The 19,756-nt window shown below is 39.2% G+C and overlaps 2 pseudogenes; one reads left to right on the forward strand and one right to left on the reverse strand.

The window, feature by feature from the left end:
* The first annotated feature begins 1,795 nt into the window (after positions 1-1,795).
* Positions 1,796-2,885, forward strand: LOC125347932 (annotated as a pseudogene).
* Positions 2,886-8,550: 5,665 nt separating this feature from the next.
* Positions 8,551-8,832, reverse strand: LOC125347645 (annotated as a pseudogene).
* Between the last annotated feature and the right edge of the window lie 10,924 nt (positions 8,833-19,756).

The raw sequence follows: 19,756 nt of genomic DNA on the forward strand, positions 1-19,756 counted from the left end.
TGATTTAATTGATTGTGTAAATTCTATTCTCTGGACATGTGTGAACTTTAGTCGTCACAGAAAATTAACACACCCAGTGAAAGGAGAGCATTAAATGAAGCCCAGTAACATGTTGTTAATTAAAAACATGCCCACTTGATTATTGAGGACTAGAGCAATAGATCCCCCCTTCTTTCTAAACACTGATTGACACAAATGCAGTCTCTCTCTCTTTGTCCTTTTCTCCCCCTCCCTCTCTTCTGACCATAAAAAAAAGTTAATTTAGGCTGTCATGACTAACAGACTCAGTTTGATATCTTTTCTAGGGAAAGCAAAACCCCACTTCATGTTTCTTCTCATCAAGCAAGCAACCCTCTGCAAGTTAATATGCAAATCAAATGCAGTATAACATCTGATAGTACAGTGAATATAAATGGACAATAACAAAACTGGGAGCAGATAAGCTAAATGAATTGGTGAAGTGTAAAAACAACATTTCTCTTGTAGCAGACTGGCAGAAATTCACTTCAAATGTGTTTATATTCTTGTACAATGTGCATGTGAATTATCAAGGCAGTATGTAAAGTGCTATGTTCATAAGAGAGTGCACAAGCCTGTGAATCCTTTCAGCTCTTCCAGTGCATTTCAGATGATAAACATAGGGTACAAGCTATGCATCTGTGGCTCAAACCTTTGATACTAGCTAGCTATTCAGGAGGCTAAGATCTGAGGAGCAAGGTTTGAACTCAGCCCAAGCAGGCAAATCCAACTCTTTATTTCCAATTAACCAGCAAAAAGCTGACAGTGGAGATGTGGGCCAAGTCATAGAGTTCTGGTGGTGAATGAACAAAGCCAAGAGAGGATGAGAGGCCCACAATTCAAGCCCAGTGCTGGTACAAAAACAAACCAAAACAATACCACCCTTCAGTGTGTGGGAATCTAGGAAACAAGGTAGTTAGTGGTACATTTGCTTGACAGTTTGAAGTCCTGTGGTGAATGGAAGCTTGCTGTAGAAAGCAAAATCTTCATAAAATATAACAAATAGCAAGGAACATTTTATATGAAGCCCTGAAACACATTGCATAATTTAAATCTTCTGATATTTTAGAGTCATCTTTGTTTTAACCACATAATCATGAAAATATAATTCTAATAACCTCATTGAATTGTCATGTACAAAAAAGTGTGTATAAGAATTTCATGTGGGGCTGGGGATAGCCTAGTGGCAAGAGTGCTTGCCTTGTATACATGAAGCCTTGGGTTCGATTCCTCAGCACCACATATACAGAAAACGGCCAGAAGTGGTACTGTGGCTCAAGTAGCAGAGTGCTAGCCTTGAGTAAAAAGAAGCCAGGGACAGTGCTCAGGCCCTGAGTCCAAGCCCCAGGACTGGCACAAAAAAAAAAAAAAAAGAATTTCATGTGCTCAGGCTGGGAATATGGCCTAGTGGCAAGAATGCTTGCCTCATATACATGAAGCCCTGGGTTCAATCCCCCAGCCACCACGTACACAGAAAACAGCCAGAAGTGGCACTGTGGCTCAAGTGGCAGAGTGCTAGCCTTGAGCAAAAGAAGAAGAAGAAGCCAGGGACAGTGCTCGGGCCCTGAGTCCAAGCCCCAGGACTGGCAAAAAAAAAAAGAATTTTATGTGCTCTCTATATTGTCTGTCAATACAGACGACTTATGGTTGCTGGGCTTGCTTGTTTGCTCAGAACTGATGCTCTAACACTTAAGCCACACTTCCAGCCCAGTTTTGTGCTGATTAGTTTGGAAATAGTCTCAAAGACATTTCTGCATAAGATATCAGCAATAGAGAACTGCTGAGGGGCTCAGATATCTTAAAACTATAGATCATCTACATTTGCTCTGAGATATGCTTTAGATTTCTGGAAACTCTGTGACTACTCTAAAAGTTGAATGTATTTTAGAACATACCTATGGCCAATGGTAGCAGAGTCAACATAGAACTATGCTTTGTGGTTGGTGTTCTGGGAAAAACCTTTCGACTTGTTGGCTATACTATTCAGTATGGCTGTATAGCCCATTGTGCTTTTGAATACGTTGGTGGTGTTGTAATGTGTTCTGGACTGTCAATGGAGCCTACAATTCATAATTCAGATATCTTTGCAGAAAATCTTAGTCTACGTTTTTGTTTTGTTTTGTTTTTGTTGCCAGTCCTGGGGCATGGACTCAGGGCCCGAGCACTGTCCCTGGCTTCTTTTTGCTCAAGGCTAGCACTCTACCTCTTGAGCCACAGCGCCACTTCCGGCTTTTTTCTTTTTTTTTGGCCAGTCCTGGGCCTTGGACTCAGGGCCCGAGCACCGTCCCTGGCTTCTTCCCGCTCAAGGCTAGCACTCTGCCACTTGAGCCACAGCGCCGCTTCTGGCCGTTTTCTGTATATGTGGTGCTGGGGAATCGAACCTAGGGCCTCGTGTATCCAAGGCAGGCATCCTTGCCACTAGGCTATATCCCCAGCCCCGGCTTTTTTCTATATATGTGGTGCTGAGGAATCGAACCCAGGGCTTCATGTATACAAGGCGAGCACTTTACCACTAGGCCATATTCCCAGCCCTTAGTCGACATTTTTATGGTATCCAAAGAGGTGACATTGTAATTGCAAAAAGTCTGAGTGATCCAAAGTCCAACATTTGTAAGCGAGTAATTGGTCTGGAAGGAGACAAAATCCTCACCACTAGTCCATCAGATTTCTTTAAAAAACATAGTATGTTCCAACAGGTCATGTTTGGCTAGAAGGGGATTATCTACAGAATTCTACAGACTCCAGGTACTATGGACCCATCCCACATGGACTAATAAGAGGACAAATTTTCTTTAAGATCTGGCCCCTAAGTGATTTTTGGATTTCTATATGACAGCCCAAATAGTGATAGATTGTCTGATGATTAGCAAACATTTATTCTTTTGATTTGATTAATTGTCTCCTGTTCAAGTGAGTTTAGGCTACAGCTGAAACCATGTACTTGCCAATAAACTATCTGCAATTCAGTTTTTTTTTTAAAAGATATCAGCAATATTGTTATCCGTGAACTATCCTTTGTTCACTATTTTTATACCTGTAGTACAAGGCTGGACTGTAATTTGGCATTTTCATTTTGATTAACCTGTCTCCTAATCATTTCTGTGTTTCATTTTCTATTACAGGACTTTCAGAAAACAGTATCTACATCCAAGTCCCATTCAATTTATGTAGTGTCTTCAGTGTATGTCTAGGCTGAGATTTTTGTCTTGTGATCAAGTACAAGTATCATTTAACCTATTACTATTTCTGAAATGAAACTGATTTCATTTTAAAATATTCTGTGAGTTTTCTTGTGAAATACTACTGCTTCTGCTGTGAGAACCCTTGACTACCCCCCTTCAGTTTGCGTATGAGAAGGCTTGATCACACACCTGCACTAGGCTCCCTACTCTTCATTGGCTAATGTGTGCTTGTGTCAATGGAGCACAAGTGACCTCAGTTACAGGCAAAGATGGATGGGTATTTGGAAGTTTATGGGCCAAAAGGTTAAAAAAAAAATCTGTGAGGAGCTGGGGATATAGCCTAGTGGCAAGAGTGCCTGCCTCGGATACACGAGGCCCTAGGTTCGATTCCTCAGCACCACATATATAGAAAAAAGCCGGAAGTGGCGCTTTGGCTCAAGTGGCAGAGTGCTAGCCTTGAGCGGGAAGAAGCCAGGGACAGTGCTCAGGCCCTGAGTCCAAGGCCCAGGACTGGCCAAAAAAAAATCTGTGAGATTCCTTTGATTTCTTTCCTGGCCTTCCTTCCATTTTCCCTTTCCCTTCTTATTTTCTTTCTTTTTCCTTCCTTCTTTCTCTCCACCTCTTTTTTCCTTCCTCCTTCCCACCCCCCCTCTCTCCTTCCCTCATTTTCTCTTTCTTATATGTGGGGGGGGAGGTCAGAAGTGTCGAAACAGCAAGAAATTTGGTACTTAGAATGAAATTTTATTTCAGTGCCTTCTGTAGTTCCCCCCCCCCCTTTTTCCTATTAAGCACTGAAATTAAGTACCAACTCACTTAGCGAGGAGGGCTATTTTCTGTCAGTTGGATAAATTACTTAATTTTTCTGAGTCTAGTTCCTCATTTTAAGTGCTATCTCATTAGTAATGTTAGAATAGAGCACAAGGATCTAGTCCTTGTTGATAGACTATCCCAAATGAACCTTCTAGCATCTCTTTGGCAGAAAGTACCACTTTACTCAAAGTATATTCATGGGAAGAGTATGTACACAACACAAAATTTTAACACTATGGAAATGTCCTTGAAGGTCCTTGAATCTTCTATTTATAGTGAGTTGCCAAACACTGACAGAAAATAAAAGTAGCCTTAAAGACTATACTGCCCATTTACCTAGGTACCCAAAATACATTTGATAAATCAGTTCATAAGATTCATAAGATTTATATCCCTTTCTAATAAGCAATCATATGCACTTCAGTATCTTCCTTCTCTCATATATCTTTGTCAATGTGCATGGATGTGCACATTGTGTGTATAATACATGTACATATGTATTAAGTATAAACAAAATAAATATTACATGGACACATCCAGCTGGTACCTAATCCTTTGTAGGAAATAAAGTAACTGAATTTTTTTCTGAAACTGTCTCAGATGTTATTTTATTTCTCTAACCTTTTATGCAGTTTTCTTTCTAGACCATTTAATGAAACTTCTCTGTCAATGACAAAGAGACCATTTCAAAGCCATTAGTAGTTATTCTCTCTTTATTACAGTCTACATCTTACCTGACATTTTAGCCATTTGCCTATCTTAAAACTCTCTCCTTTGACAAGTGCTTCCTTGGCTGTTTTGCCACCATTTCCCTCACTGAGACCGTATCTGCGCCAACCTCTTTTTTTTTTTTTTTTTGCCAGTCCTGAGGCTTGGACTCAGGGCCTGAGCACTGTCCCTGGCTTCTTTTTGCTCAAGGCTAGCACTCTACCACTTGAGCCACAGCGCCACTTCTGGCCATTTTCTGTATATGTGGTGCTGGGGAATTGAGCCCAGGGCTTCATGTATACAAGGCAAGCACTCTTGCCACTAGGCCATATCCCCAGCCCCATGCTCCAACCTCTTAACACTGGTTTTCCACAGAATTGTTTCCAGACCCTCTCAACTTCTTTAATTATATTATCTCCTAAAGTGATCTCATCTGCTCTTATTTCTTTGATGTGCCACTTATATTTGATATTAACAATGAAGGGCTGGGAATATGGCAAGTGTTTGCCTCGTATACATGAAGCCCTGGGTGTGATTCCTCAGCACCATATATATAGAAAATGGCCAGAAGTGGCGCTGTGGCTCAAGTGGCAGAGTGCTAGCCTTGAGCAAAAAGAAGCCAGGGACAGTGCTCAGGCCCTGAGTTCAAGCCCCAGGACTGGCAAAACAAAAACAAAAAAAAAATACCTTGACAGTGAAATCTGTAAAGAAGCTTCAATGTATCTATTTAACTGTAAATATATAGAAACACAAGCTACATATTTGACTACATTCGTTTGAATGCTTAACCTGACATATCTAACATATCTGAAACATTCTAGATCCTTACTCAAAGAAATAGTTCTTCTGATCATTGTCTCCAGGACATTAATACAGAATTATGCATCTGGTGTAAGCTCACAACCAATGTCATCCCAGTGTTTATCTTTCTTCACCCAACATCTCCACAGGTGCAACGAAGACTGCTCTATTATTCAACAAAGAAAACTCAGATCCATCTACAATCTACAGTATGTATTTTTCACTCAAGTTTAGAGTGCTGAAGTTTCTTATCTATACTATTGTAGTAATTGACTAGTTCAATTTATTATGGTCCATTTCTCAGGGCACTACAGAGACATATTTTATATGAACAACCCTGAACAAGGGCATTTCACACATGACTGAATCATTCCTTAGTTTCCCAATTCCAACGGGAAAACATCTGTTTTTGACTGATTTTCTCACTCTCCTTGATTGTGCAGATTCCAGATTCACACACTAGATTTGTCAGTGCCATTTTCTCCAACCTAAATTATCACACACACATATCTATACATCTATGTCTATACACAACTCTTGTGATCTTTGCTCAAATGTCAAATGTCCAAAGAGACTTTCTCTGATTGGCCATCATTGTCTCTTTGTCCACCAATTTGTTCTTTTTTTGCCAGTCCTGGGCCTTGGACTCAGGGTTTGAGCACTGTCCCTGGCTTCTTTTTGCTCAAGGCTAGCACTCTGCCACTTGAGCCACAGTGCCACTTCTGGCCATTTTCTATATATGTGGTGCTGGGGTATCAAACCCAGGGCTTCATGTATATGAGGCAAACTCTCTTGCCACTAGGCCATATTCCCAGCCACCAATTTGTTCTTTAAATTCTTTATCCGAAGCATTGGGATGTGTTTCCTTATCATTTATTTTTTGTGGATTATATTTATTGTTTTTCTTACTCTTTAATGACAGGCTTCATGAAAGCATCAACCATTGTGTTTTATTTGTATCTGTCTCTACATCAAGGCCCAAGCATATGCTTGGAAAGAGGTTGGTATGTGAGCAGTGAAGATGTATACTCTTGCTCAAAGTATAGAACTGAAAAAAAAACACACCAAATAATGACATTGTCTTCAACTATGGAAAATATTGGTAATATAAAGCATAAGACCCTTAATACTGTGGTTGCATCCTATAATCATGATTTTAAAATAAAGCTATTCACCATTTTACATAGATCAAAAGTATATTTTTAATATTGCAATAAAGAGTCCATCCTTAAACAGACTCATTTGACCTGCTTCCAAAATTAGCCCTCAATATAAATAGCTAGACAGGTATTCATGTATTATTAAAATAATCCAGTCTGGAACAATCAAAACAAAAAATATACACATAGAATTGTGCATGATTTCTGGTCTATAATTTTTATACTTTTATTCAATCTATATTCATACTCTTCTGTAGACTAGTGCATGACAATATTTATCTATAAGTGTATTTTTATTATAAGAATATTTATGATAAATATTGACAAATGAAAAGAAAAAGAAATATGTTTTTTTTTTTTGTTAGTCATGGGGCCTGAACTCCAGGCCTGAGCACTGTCCCTGAGCTCTTCAGTTCAAGGCTCAGGCTCTACCACTTTGAGCAACTTCCCATTTTCTGGTGGTTAATTGGAGATAAGAGTCTCACGGACTCTCTTACCTGGGCTGGCTTTGAACCATGATCCTTAGATTTCAGCCTCCTGAGTAGCTAGGACTACAGGCGTGAGCGACTGGCACCTGGTGAAAAGACATAATTTGACTTATGGAATTATAATCATTTTGTACAAATAGTGAATACAATTTAATATAAAATGAAAGGAAGTTGCAATAAAAAAGTACTCCACAGTTATACATAATCAGCAAAGTGGATATGCCTAGCCCAAGTACTGCCTGGATGAACAAATTTGAGTATTGACATGCAGATGGAAGAAAGGGAAGTGAAGAACTTATAGACTGTGAGAAAATCCTCTGGAGTTTTGTGACTTACCAGCCTCTACATGTATGTCCAAGTCAGTGCTGTACCCTACATGCTATCCCTTGTGCATCAGGTTATATCGTAATGTAGCCAATCCCAACAGCTATTAATGCCACCTACAGTTGGATGTTATTGTAAAAAACAAAAAAGGAGGGGCTGGGGATATGGCCTAGTGGCAAGAGTGCCTGCCTCGGATACACGAGGCCCTAGGTTCGATTCCCCAGCACCACATATATAGAAAACGGCCAGAAGCGGCGCTGTGGCTCAAGTGGCAGAGTGCTAGCCTTGAGCGGGAAGAAGCCAGGGAAGAAGACAGTGCTCAGGCCCTGAGTCCAAGGCCCAGGACTGGCAAAAAAAAAAAAAAAAAAAAAAGGAAAAGAAAGCAATCTGATATTTCCTTACCAGTGAAATTATGCTTTATTTGCATATTCCTCTGAACCATATTTAATGTGTCACAGTCTTCAATTAACAATTACACTATGCTTACAACTTTTATTAAGCCTTTTAATTAAGAAGTAATTCTGAGTTTTTTTGTTTTTATATAATTTTCACAATCATTTTTATTATTTCACAATGTTATTGTTTTTATTTTCTTAGTAGTACAAGGTGGATTTCAATCACACTTATTTTTTATTATTTTAAGCAATTGTACAAAGGAGTTGCCATTTAACAAAGCAGTTTATGAATATGATGTATGTAATGTCATTATGTGAAATTAGCATATATTGTCACATTTTTTTTCATGGGCAAAAACAATCAACATTTTGTTAGTAAGTACTTGATACCAAAGAAACACAAGTAATATTATGGACTCAGATTCTATGTGAACTTTACAGTTCTTACAGTTTTTTGTTTTTTTTGGCCAGTCCTAGGCCATGAACTCAGGGCCTGAGCACTGTCCCTGGCTTCTTTTTTGCTCAAGGCTAGCACTCTGCCACTTGAGCCACAGCGCCACTTCTGGCCATTTTCTGTATATGTGGTGCTGAGGAATCGAACCCAGCGCCTCATGTATACGAGGCAAGCACTCTCGCCACTAGGCCATATCCCCAGCCCCAGTTCTTACAGTTTTATGTCACACAGTTTAATGCCCATGCAGGTCCAAAGGTGAAAGAACACATACACTGGTCTGGTGATGGGCAAGAGCAGACGCTAAAAGCAAAGGCTGGCGGTGCTGGTGCAGCCCTGAGGGAAGTCGTCTTCCACAGATGCAGAGTAGAACAGTCCTGCTAAAGAGATTAGTGGATAAGAACAGTAAAGGTGGGCAGAGACACAAACATTCTCCCCACCAAGCCTGACACCCTGTTTTAAAAGACATGTTTATAACACTTAGGGGAGTAGTGTGTGTGTGTGTGTGTGTGTGTGTGTGTGTGTTTAAATTATCATCTTAGTGTTTGTTACATATATTTTATGCTATTTAATGTATTTTAAATTTCTGACATTGTGTAACTAGTTTCATGGGCAATACCTTTTTCCTCGTTTGCATTATTTTTCTGGGAAAATAATCTAAGAAATAAAATGTTGGGCTGGGAACATGGCCTAGTGGCAAGAGTGCTTGCCTCCTATACATGTAGCCCTCAGCACCACATATATAGAAAAGGCCAGAAGTGACGCTGTGGCTCAAATGGTAGAGTGCTAGTCTTAAGCAAAAAGAAGCCAGGGACAGCGCTCAGGCCCTGAGTCCAAGCCCCAGGACTGGCAAAAAAGAAAAGAAAAGAAAAGAAAGAAAGAAAATGTAAAAGTCCTTACTTCTTATAACTTTTAATATATGGTGTGTGTGTGTGTGAGAGAGAGAGAGAGAGAGAAAGAGAGAGAGAGAGAAGATACAGAACATAGAAAAAGGAAGGGAAAGAAGGAAAACAAGAAGACTGAGAGAAAGGAGGAAGCCAATTGGCCTAATCTTGCTAGGGAGAATCATGGAGCACTAAGCATCTCTCCATGATAAGATGCACTTCTTGTTCTTCTGTAGTCCGTCGAGAGTCCATTTGGTAGAGTTCCTATGTAAAAGGAAGCCTGGTTCCAAGTTAATATGTGCAGTTTGCCTTTATATCTCTTCAGTGTCAGCTTTTATTTATACCCTCATGCACTTTGTCCTACTACATCTTAACCTGAGTATGACATATTGCATGCCTCTTGTAGTGATAAACGTTCAACTTGTTAATAAAAGGCTAGATGCCAGCCTTTCAGCAACGTTATCGCCTAGCTTACCAAGAGTGACTTGTATAAATTCCACAAAAGATACATTTTAATCAAAACATATAATTCAAGTGTAATAAAAAGCCTTGCTTGTGGGAATGATGACCACTTAATATCTTTGATCTTCTCTCCAGGTTCCCAGAATGTAAATTTCATAGAGCATTACTATTTTAATTAAGATCATCTCAAGCAACTTTATTCAGATTTTCATGTGCTAGAGATGATTAACCAAAAAGTTAGTTAAGTAAGCAGAATTTATTCATTTTCCTTTGTTTTTAAATATTTACATGTATTTACTCTTCTAAAAATATTGAAAAATACATTGATAACTTTAATAAGCTTCGGGAACCATTTTTATGTGTTTGTTTGTTTAGGTGCTGGTCCTGTGGCTTTAACTCAGGGCCTGAGCACTGTCTCTGAGCTTTTTTGCTCAATGCTAGGATGCTACTGCTTGAGCCACAGTTCTACTTCGAGCTTTTGGTAATTAATTGGAGATTTAAAAAAACTCAGGTTTTTCCTGCCCAGGCTTTTTTTTTAACCACAATCCTCAGATCTCAACTTCCTGAATAGCTGAAGTAACAGACATGAGCCACCATCACCCAGAAATGTGTTTTTTTCCCATACAATTTATAGCCTTGACCAACTTCAAAGATGAAAAAAGTGAATTATCTACCTGCACAGTACTAGCTAGCCTAATGAGAAAAGTGTTTAGCATTCCTATATCTAGCTAAGAAATGAAGGAAGAAAAAGGAGAGTGAGAATCTTTTTTTTTTTTTTTTTTTGGCCAGTCCTGGGCCTTGGACTCAGGGCCTGAGCACTGTCCCTGGCTTCCTTTTGCTCAAGGCTAGCACTCTGCCACTTGAGCCACAGCGCCACTTCTGGCCATTTTCTATATATGTGGTGCTGGGGAATCGAACCCAGGGCTTCAGGTATACGAGGCAAGCGCTCTTGCCACTAGGCCATATTCCCAGCCCCAGTTAGAATAATTCTTGAAACAATTCTTTCCCAAATTCCATGTCAATCACTCCTTATAGATTGGCCTTGAGTCCGAACTCTGTGCTTCAAGCCCCTTAAACTTCAATAAAACCCTGGGGGAGGGGAAGTGCAATGTGATTGTCAATCTCCTCTCTTTCTGAGATGACCCACTTTCACCTCTAAATGTGTCTTTTCTATTCTAAAAAAAACCCAAAACTGTCCTTGCATAACATTTAGGATTTTGCTTGAATTCTCTAACCAGATGCAAGAGTCAAATGTGAAGGTAGCTGTTCTGACCTCTGTGAGCATTCTGCTTCTCCTCTCCTTCCCACTGTTTTGCTAATACTTTTCCCATCTCTGCTTTCCTTCCCTTCTTTCTCCTCTTTGTCCCTCTTTACTTTCTTTTTAGTTCATCTTCTATAGGAAAAATGTAGAACTCTGTTGATAAAACTCAAATATTTCTTCCTAATATAAACAATTAGTATTAGTCCTAATATTAAGAACTGCAACTATAGGTTAGTAGTGGAGATAATCTACTTGACTAGCATTCACTTGGCCTCAGAATCCATTCTCAGCATGTGTGCCCAAGTGCATGCATGCACATATGCACACGCAGACACACACACACACACACACAGAATCAAGGGTTTGAACTCAAGGCCTTATTTTTTCTATGTAACTACTCTATCACTTGAGACGTAACCCTTGTCATATAGGTTTATCTCTCTCTATCTATAGATATACAGATATCAATATGGAAAAATATATTCATCTATATATACTATAGATAGCTTTATATATGCTACATATACTATATACATATACAATATATATGATGTAGTATGTGTAGTATATATAGAGAATTCTATGCTATTTATACTTATATATAGTATATGTAGTATATATACATATATGTAGCATATCTATGTATCTGTATATAGTATATGTATAGATATAGAGATAGATATAGTTATGGATATACAGATAGAGAAAAACCTCAAAACATACTGCCAAGACTATTTGGATTGTCATTGTTCCAGACTACAATCTTAATCAATTCCCAATATTTGTAATTTTCTTTGCTCTGAAATATGTTGATTTCACTCTTGGTTAACATATTATTTATAGATAATGATAGGTATTTGGAGAAGGATCCCCTAATAGGTGCTTTGAGAGACAGTGAAGGGAAACCTATCCTATACCCTAAGGACTGACCCTGTTTAGTGGCAAGATGAATAGGCACTCCTAATAGAGGCAGCCACATAGCTTAACTGGTAAAATGTATCTCAGTGAGTCCAAGTTGACTCCATCTGTAAAACACATACAGATGGAGGAACAGGGAATAGGAATGAATTTGAGCATCAACAGTAGACAAATCAATAAGATGACAAACAACACCATCTAAAAGTTAACAAATGCATTTTATACACTTGCACACCACCCAACATATTTACTTAGAATTTTATGAGCTAAATGTAGTTTCCACATGTAAGGGAAAACATGTGTCCTTTGTTTCTCTGTTCCTGCCTTACTAAACATAATTTTTCCAGGTCAGTATCATGCTTTCTCGTGGATGAATGGAATTCCAGGAAAATGTACTACCACATGTTCTTGATCAAAGAAAGGCTGAATAAGGGAGATTGCATTAAACTGCAGAGATTCTGCATAGTAGATGACATCATTAGCAAGATAAATAGGAGTTGCACAGATAGGGAGAAGATCTTCACTAGCCAAACAACAGACAAGGGCCTCACTCATATCAAAAATCTACCTAGAGCTGAAAAAATTAAACCCCCCAATAACAACTCCTCAAAAAGCAACAACGTCATTCATAAGCAGGCTAAAGAATTAAGAAGAGATTTCTCTGGAGAGAAAATAAGAGTGAGCAGTAGGCACATGAAGAAATGTTTGAGGGCCTAGTGGCAAGAGTGCTTGCCTCACATACATGAAGCCCTGGGTTTGATTCCTCAGCACCACATATACAGAAAACGGCCAGAAGTGGCGCTGTGGCTCAAGTGGTAGAGTGCTAGCCTTGAGCAAAAAGAAGCCATGGACAGTGCTCAGGCCCTGAGTCCAAGCTCCAGGACTGGCAAAAAAAAAAAAAAAAAAAGAAAAGAAATGTTTGACATTGCTGGCTGGCTATAAAGCAAATGCAAATCAAAAGTACATTGAGATCCCACCTTACACCAGTTAGAAGGGCCATTATAAATAATACAAATAATAACAGATGCTGGCAGGGGTGTGGCCAAAAGGGAACCCTCCTACACTGTTGGTGGAAGTGTAAACTTGTTCAACCACTCTGGAAAGCACTATGGAGGTTCCTCAAAAGACTAAACATAGAGCTCCCCTACAACCCAGCAACCCCACTCTGGGCATTTACCCACATGATCACAAACAGCTATGTTCACTGCAGCATTATTTACCATAGTATTACCAAGATATGGAACCAACCTAGATTCTCCTCAGTGGATGATGAATCGACCAAGCAATTGTGGCATGTATACACAATGGAATTCTATGCCTCTATCAGAAAGAATGATATTGCCCCATTTGTAAGGAAATGGAAGGACTTGGAAAAAATTATACTAAGTAAAGTGAGCCAGAACCAAAGAAACACAGTCTCCATGGTTTCCTTCATTTGTAATAATTAGTATATGCTTAGGATAGTACTAGCAGAGGATCACAATAGCTCAATAGCTATGCAACTATGACCATATAAAATGATGCTAATTGAAATGAACTCCAAGATTAGAAACAAGGGGCCTTTTTTTTTGTATTGTGTGAAGTTATTTCTAGTTTTTTTCATTTTTTCCCATTTGGTTTATCACCAGTTGTCATGATTTATTTATTTAGGTGCCCTGTGTGTTGTATATACTTTTATTTAATTTGAGGAAATAAAGCATGCTGAGACATAGGACAAAGGGTGAACCAATGCAACAATGCTACTCACAAGACATTTTGTTGGAAATGATCTTTACAACTTGTGGGGAAGGTACTCAGGGGCAAGGGAAAGTGGGAGTAAATGAGGGGTAACAGTATTTGACAAGAAATATACTCATTACCTTATTTATGTAACTGTTATCCCTCTGCACATCATCTTTTCAATAAAATAAAATTAACTTTAAGGGCTGGGGATATGGCCGAGTGGCAAGAGTGCCTGCCTCAAATACATGAGGCCCTGGGTTCGATTCCCCAGCACCACATATACAGAAAATGGCCAGAAGTGGCGCTGTGGCTCAAGTGGCAGAGTGCTAGCCTTGAGCAAAAAGAAGCCAGGGACAGTGGTCAGGCCCTGAGTCCAACCCCCAGGACTGGCCAAAAAAAAATAAATAAATAACTTTAAAAAAGAGAAGACCATGGAGTGACTTTCAATGTATGAGAAGAAAAATCTTAAGCCATCAAGAATAATCACCTAGGGCTGGGGATATGGCCTAGTGGCAAGCGTGCCTGCCTCGGATACACGAGGCCCTGGGTTCGATTCCCCAGCACCACATATACAGAAAACGGCCAGAAGCGGCGCTGTGGCTCAAGTGGCAGAGTGCTAGCCTTGAGCGGGAAGAAGCCAGGGACAGTGCTCAGGCCCTGAGTCCAAGGCCCAGGACTGGCAAAAAAAAAAAAAAAAAAAAAAGAATAATCACCTAGTGGAAGTACTTTAAAATTAAAGCCAAAATATAATTGCATTTCAAATGAGCAAGTAATGTGTTATAATCATATTTCACTTCTAAGAATCCTTATCAAGGAAATAGTCCTAGACAGTGACTCAAATTTGCAGAAGAAATAAGGAGCAGTAGAAAGGGTAAGAATATAACCAAATACAAAACTCTGACCACATAATTTTTTCTTATTTAATATTTTAGTGCAAAAGTTAGATAATACTGACCAAACTATCATGAAATTTATAATTTCTATGAGTCTACTACAACAGAATAGAGGTTTTTAAATTAAAATTTCTTTTTTTTTTTGCCAGTCCTGGGGCTTAAACTCAGGGCCTGAGCACTGTCCCTGGCTTCTTTTTGGTCAAGGCCACAGTGCTTCTTCTGGCCTTTCCTATGTATGTGGTGCTGAGGAATCGAACCCAGGGCTTCATGTATGCGAGGCAAGTACTCTTGCCACTAGGCCATATTCCCAGCTCCTAAATTTAAATTTCTATACCAAAATGACTTCATTCTTTGCCAGAAATATTCATATAAACAAAATGGCCCATGGTAATTCTTAAACTAACAAATAGAAACCAATATAAATTATATGGAAAAGGCACTACTGGCTCATACTAGCTGCTCAGAAGACTGATATCTGAAGGATTATGGTTCAACTCCAACCCAGGCAGAATAGTCTTTTATACTCCATCTTCAAAATTACCAGCAAAAAGCTAGACTGGAGGTCTAGATTAAATGGTATAAATATCACTTGCATGCTAAATACTATATAGATATCTAAAAATCAGCAGTGTAATTTAACTTATCCACCAAAACTAATATTTGTTAAACACAAAGAGCTAATAAAGGGGAAACAAAAACAAACACTGACAAATAGAAAACTATTAAAATGTTTAAAAAATTAAACCTTAGAACAACTGTAACAATGAACATGAACTAGAATTTCAATGAGTTGTTAGAATTAATTAACAGTGAAAATGAAAATAAACGTAAACTTAGATTTCACCTTATATTATCTACAAATTGAGAAACACCAATAAATTAAAGATAATAATATTGCAAAATATCTGACACAAACATTATGTGACAAGGGACACTGAATGGCTTATTATCAGATCAAATAGATGCTAAGCCAAGAAATATTACTGAAACAAAGAATATTTGATGATGACAATGATGGTGGTAGAATAACTCATTTGGAAGAATACAGGAAACTATAATAATTACAAAGATATAATGGCCTAATAACATACTTTCACTATGTATGTGAGATATTAATACATAAAGACATAATTAAAAGTAAAAATAAACAATATATAGTTTTTCAGTACTGTACTTCCAATAACTTTTGAACAGCTAGTAAGAAACTCATCAGGTCTATGGAAGGCTTGAACATTATTAGACAACTTAACTGACATTTATGGAGCCTCTATCCTATAACATTAAAGTACATATAAATTCACTTTAAGCTCTTGTCAGCATTTCTTAGGAAAGGGCATGCTATATCACAAACAAATATCACAAATGTAAGTGATTAAAAACCACCATTCTGGGACCAGGAAAATGTGGTACACATACACAATGGAATTCTTTGCCTCTATCAGAAAGAATGACATTGCCCTATTCATAAGGAAATGGAAGGACTTGGAAAAAATTATGCTAAATGAAGTGAGCCAGACCCAAAGAAACATGGACTCTATAGTTCCCCTCATTGGTAATAATCAGTACATATCTAGGATAATCCCAGCAGAAGATCACAAGAGGTCAATATAATCATAAGATGATACTAAGCGAAATGAACTCCAAGTTATGGAAATAAGTGTTTTATCATTGTTGTTCTTATTTTCAATGTGCCATGTGAAATTATGCCATTTTCTTTCTTCCCCACGGTTTTACCCCGATGTCACTGTAACTGACTTTGTTACCCTGGGTATTGTATGTATGCTTATCAGAACTAGGGAAGGGAAGGGGAACATCAAAATGGAGAGACAAAGGGTAAAAGGCAAACTAGTGCATCAGCAAAACTTATAAAACTATATGCTGTGAACAAACTGTAAAACTCACGGGGGGGATGGGGAGGAGGGACATGGAGGGAGGAAATGAGGGAGGAGGGTAACGAGTTTGATAAGAAATCAGATATTTCAGGGCTGGGAATATGGCCTAGTGGGGAGAGCTTGCCTCCTATACATGAAGCCCTAGGTTCGATTCCCAAGCACCACATAGATAGAAAATGGCCAGAGTGGTGCTGTGGCTCAAGTGGTAGAGTGCTAGCCTTGAGCAAAAAAAAGCCAGGGACAGTGCTCAGGCCCTGAGTTCAAGGCCCAGGACTGGCCAAAAAAAAAAAAAAAATATATATATATATATATATATATATATATATATATATATATATCAGATAGTTCCAATAAGGCTAGGATTTTCCAGGCCGACATAGAAGACTTGGCCTGTAGCCATCCCTCACAAGCACAGTCTCCACTTTGTGCACTTGTTACCATGGTTTTCCATGCCTCTAATTTGTCCTGCCTCTTCTTCCAAAAATTACTCTGGTCCCTTGATCTTAAAGAGGAGCTAATGGGTGAAGATCATCCATCTTCTGTACCTTCTTCAGGCTGACTTAGGGGTGCCGACCCTACCTAGCCAGAAACCTATAACCTTAACCTGCTTTCCCAAGGGGCTGCCAGGATCAGATGTCCATTAGGAGATTTACTCCAGACCAGAAATTACATACAACAGTTAACTTTTAACAACTTCACAAACCTTTTCTTGGGCTACAGCATTGTAGTCTTTTAGCACTCTGGTTTGCAAAAGCATTTTCCTGACTGGCTGGAGAAACTGATCTCTGATGGCCTAACAATTACCTTTGCAGGCCTCAGACCAATCTTAATGAAGACATGATCTCAGGTCCACGAGCTTCCTTTCCTGAACAGATATGCCAGCTCAAAATTCACTGCCATTTAGGGCTTTGAGCAGATGTAGGGGGGTTGGGATTTTAAACTATCCCCCCATTTGACAACCTTAGCTTTATTTTATTTATTTATTTTAACTTTATTTATTTATTTGCCAGTCCTGGGGCTTGGACTCAGGGCCTGAGCACTGTCCCTGGCTTCTTTTTTTTTGCTCAAGGCTAGCACTCTGCCACTTGAGCCACAGCGCCACCTCTGGCCTTTTCTATATATGTGGTGCCGAGGAATTGAACCCAGGACCTCATGTATACTAGGCAAGCACTCTTGCCACTAGGCCATTTTCCCAGCCCCAACCTTAGCTTTTGACCACCCACTATCACAGATGACTGGCAAGTTCCTGCCCAGTTACTTAGTAGACAGACATGGCCATTGGAAAGGCATGCTTACAAACTATTCTCCTATGACCTCCGGCTCTGATTAACTTTTGAAGGGCCAAACGCACATGACTCTAGATTCTGACACCATCTCTGCCATCCAAGCAGTGGCTTGCTGCCTCTGGATGCTCCATCCCTTTTGTCCCAGGAGTGACTTTTCCATTCTGAGGTAAATGCACCTTTGCCATTTCCTTTGGTTGGTCGCTGGACTTGAACTCAAGGTCTGAGTGCTGTCCTTCAGATCTCCAGCTCAAGGCTAGCACTCTGCCACTTTGAGCCTCAAAGCAACACTGCTTCCCAACACTCTGCTGGCTGATTAGAGATGAGAGTCTCACGGGGACCTTTCTCTGCCTGGGCTGGCTTTGAACCAAAGACTTCAGATCATGAGTCTGCTCATGAGACCACATTACTCCAATTAAAACACATAATTCAACACAGAAGTTGTTTTTAAGCATGATCTTACCTGGAACTTATTAAGGGCCAGTTGCATCTGACAAACTTGTAAGTATCATCTGTCCTCCGTGGGCTTGCTGGAAAGTGTTACAAAAACCTATAGGAAAACTGGAAGAGCAATGATTGTTTACAATCATTTTGGCAGCCCTAATTTTTCCTTTTTCCAATTTGAACAACTTTACCTCCAAATCCATTCTTGATTTTTAAAGCCTTCTTTCACTGACTTCTGCTTTAACCTTACACTTTAGTTTTCAATTACATTTGAAGAACTCTGAAACTTACAGGCACAGCCTCTTGCCTCAGCTCGTTTGAAAAGGGCCATTTTGTTTTATTTATTTATTTATTTATTTATTTGCAGTCTGAGTTATTGCCTAGAACACCACTGAGCTCAAACAACAGTTTTTCCTTAACACAAGAATTACAAGCACCAGAATTATAAACACAAGGATCCAGACTTAGCATCTTTGCTTTAAAAAAAAATCCAAATTGCAAAGTGGCATAGAAATCAAGTTACATCACATAGATAAACTTTTTAACCCTCTTTTTATGACTTTTCCATTTTTTAATATATCCTGAGGAGCAGTTTGAGAAATACCAAACAAATCATCACCTTGCCCATTTTACCCTCAGGTTTCCAATGTCCATCAGCAAGGAACAGACAAAGATAGGCCTCCATTGGCCCGTCCTACAGATTGGGCATATACCTATCTGCCTCCTGAGGGCTGGATGAACTGCCTTTGTGCCAGCTTACTCTTTTTCCACCATGTGTGGACTCGCCCCTGGGGCCTGCCTCACCATGCATGGACCAGCTAAGCTGCACCTTTGCCAATTCACCCCTCCACCCCGAAGATAGGAACACAGGGCCATCCTAAGTTCTCCTGTCCTTTCCTCTTGATCTCTGACTGAGAAATCCAAAGCAGTTCTTTAACAGTAATAAATATTAATACCCAAATTTCTGACATTTAGTCCCAAATTTTTAAACAGTGGAGGGAAATATATTTCAAATTCCCAATGCCTTTTGCTAAGCCAGATAACTGGATTACAGTGCAAACAGCCTAACACATTAAGATACCAATATTTTGCAACTGCAAATTAAAGAAATCTTTTCTTAAACTATAATTCCTCTTTAAAACAATGCAAAATCCTCTAAAACATTTGGCAATGCCCAAACTTGATGACCTTTTTGGAGTTCAAACTTAAAACTCACCCATTTTTACATCATACTGACGGTTTTAATCTTGAACATGTTCACACACACACACACACACACTCACATACATATGTTATGAGGTCTGGAAACCAACTATCAATGACACCACTCAGAAGACAATCGGGGATGGAAAGAATTTTATTTTATTTTATTTTATTTTTTTCAGACTATACACTGACTTTTATTATTTTTATTTTTTATTTTTTATTTTTTATTTATTTATTTTTTTTGGCCAGTCCTGGGCCTTGGACTCAGGGCCTGAGCACTGTCCCTGGCTTCTTCCCGCTCAAGGCTAGCACTCTGCCACTTGAGCCACAGCGCCGCTTCTGGCCGTTTTCTGTATATGTGGTGCTGGGGAATCGAACCTAGGGCCTCGTGTATCCGAGGCAGGCACTCTTGCCACTAGGCTATATCCCCAGCTATTTTTTTTATTTTTTAAAA

Source organism: Perognathus longimembris, chromosome 3, assembly GCF_023159225.1.
Source record: "Perognathus longimembris pacificus isolate PPM17 chromosome 3, ASM2315922v1, whole genome shotgun sequence".
In the NCBI taxonomy this organism is placed as follows: domain Eukaryota; kingdom Metazoa; phylum Chordata; class Mammalia; order Rodentia; family Heteromyidae; genus Perognathus; species Perognathus longimembris.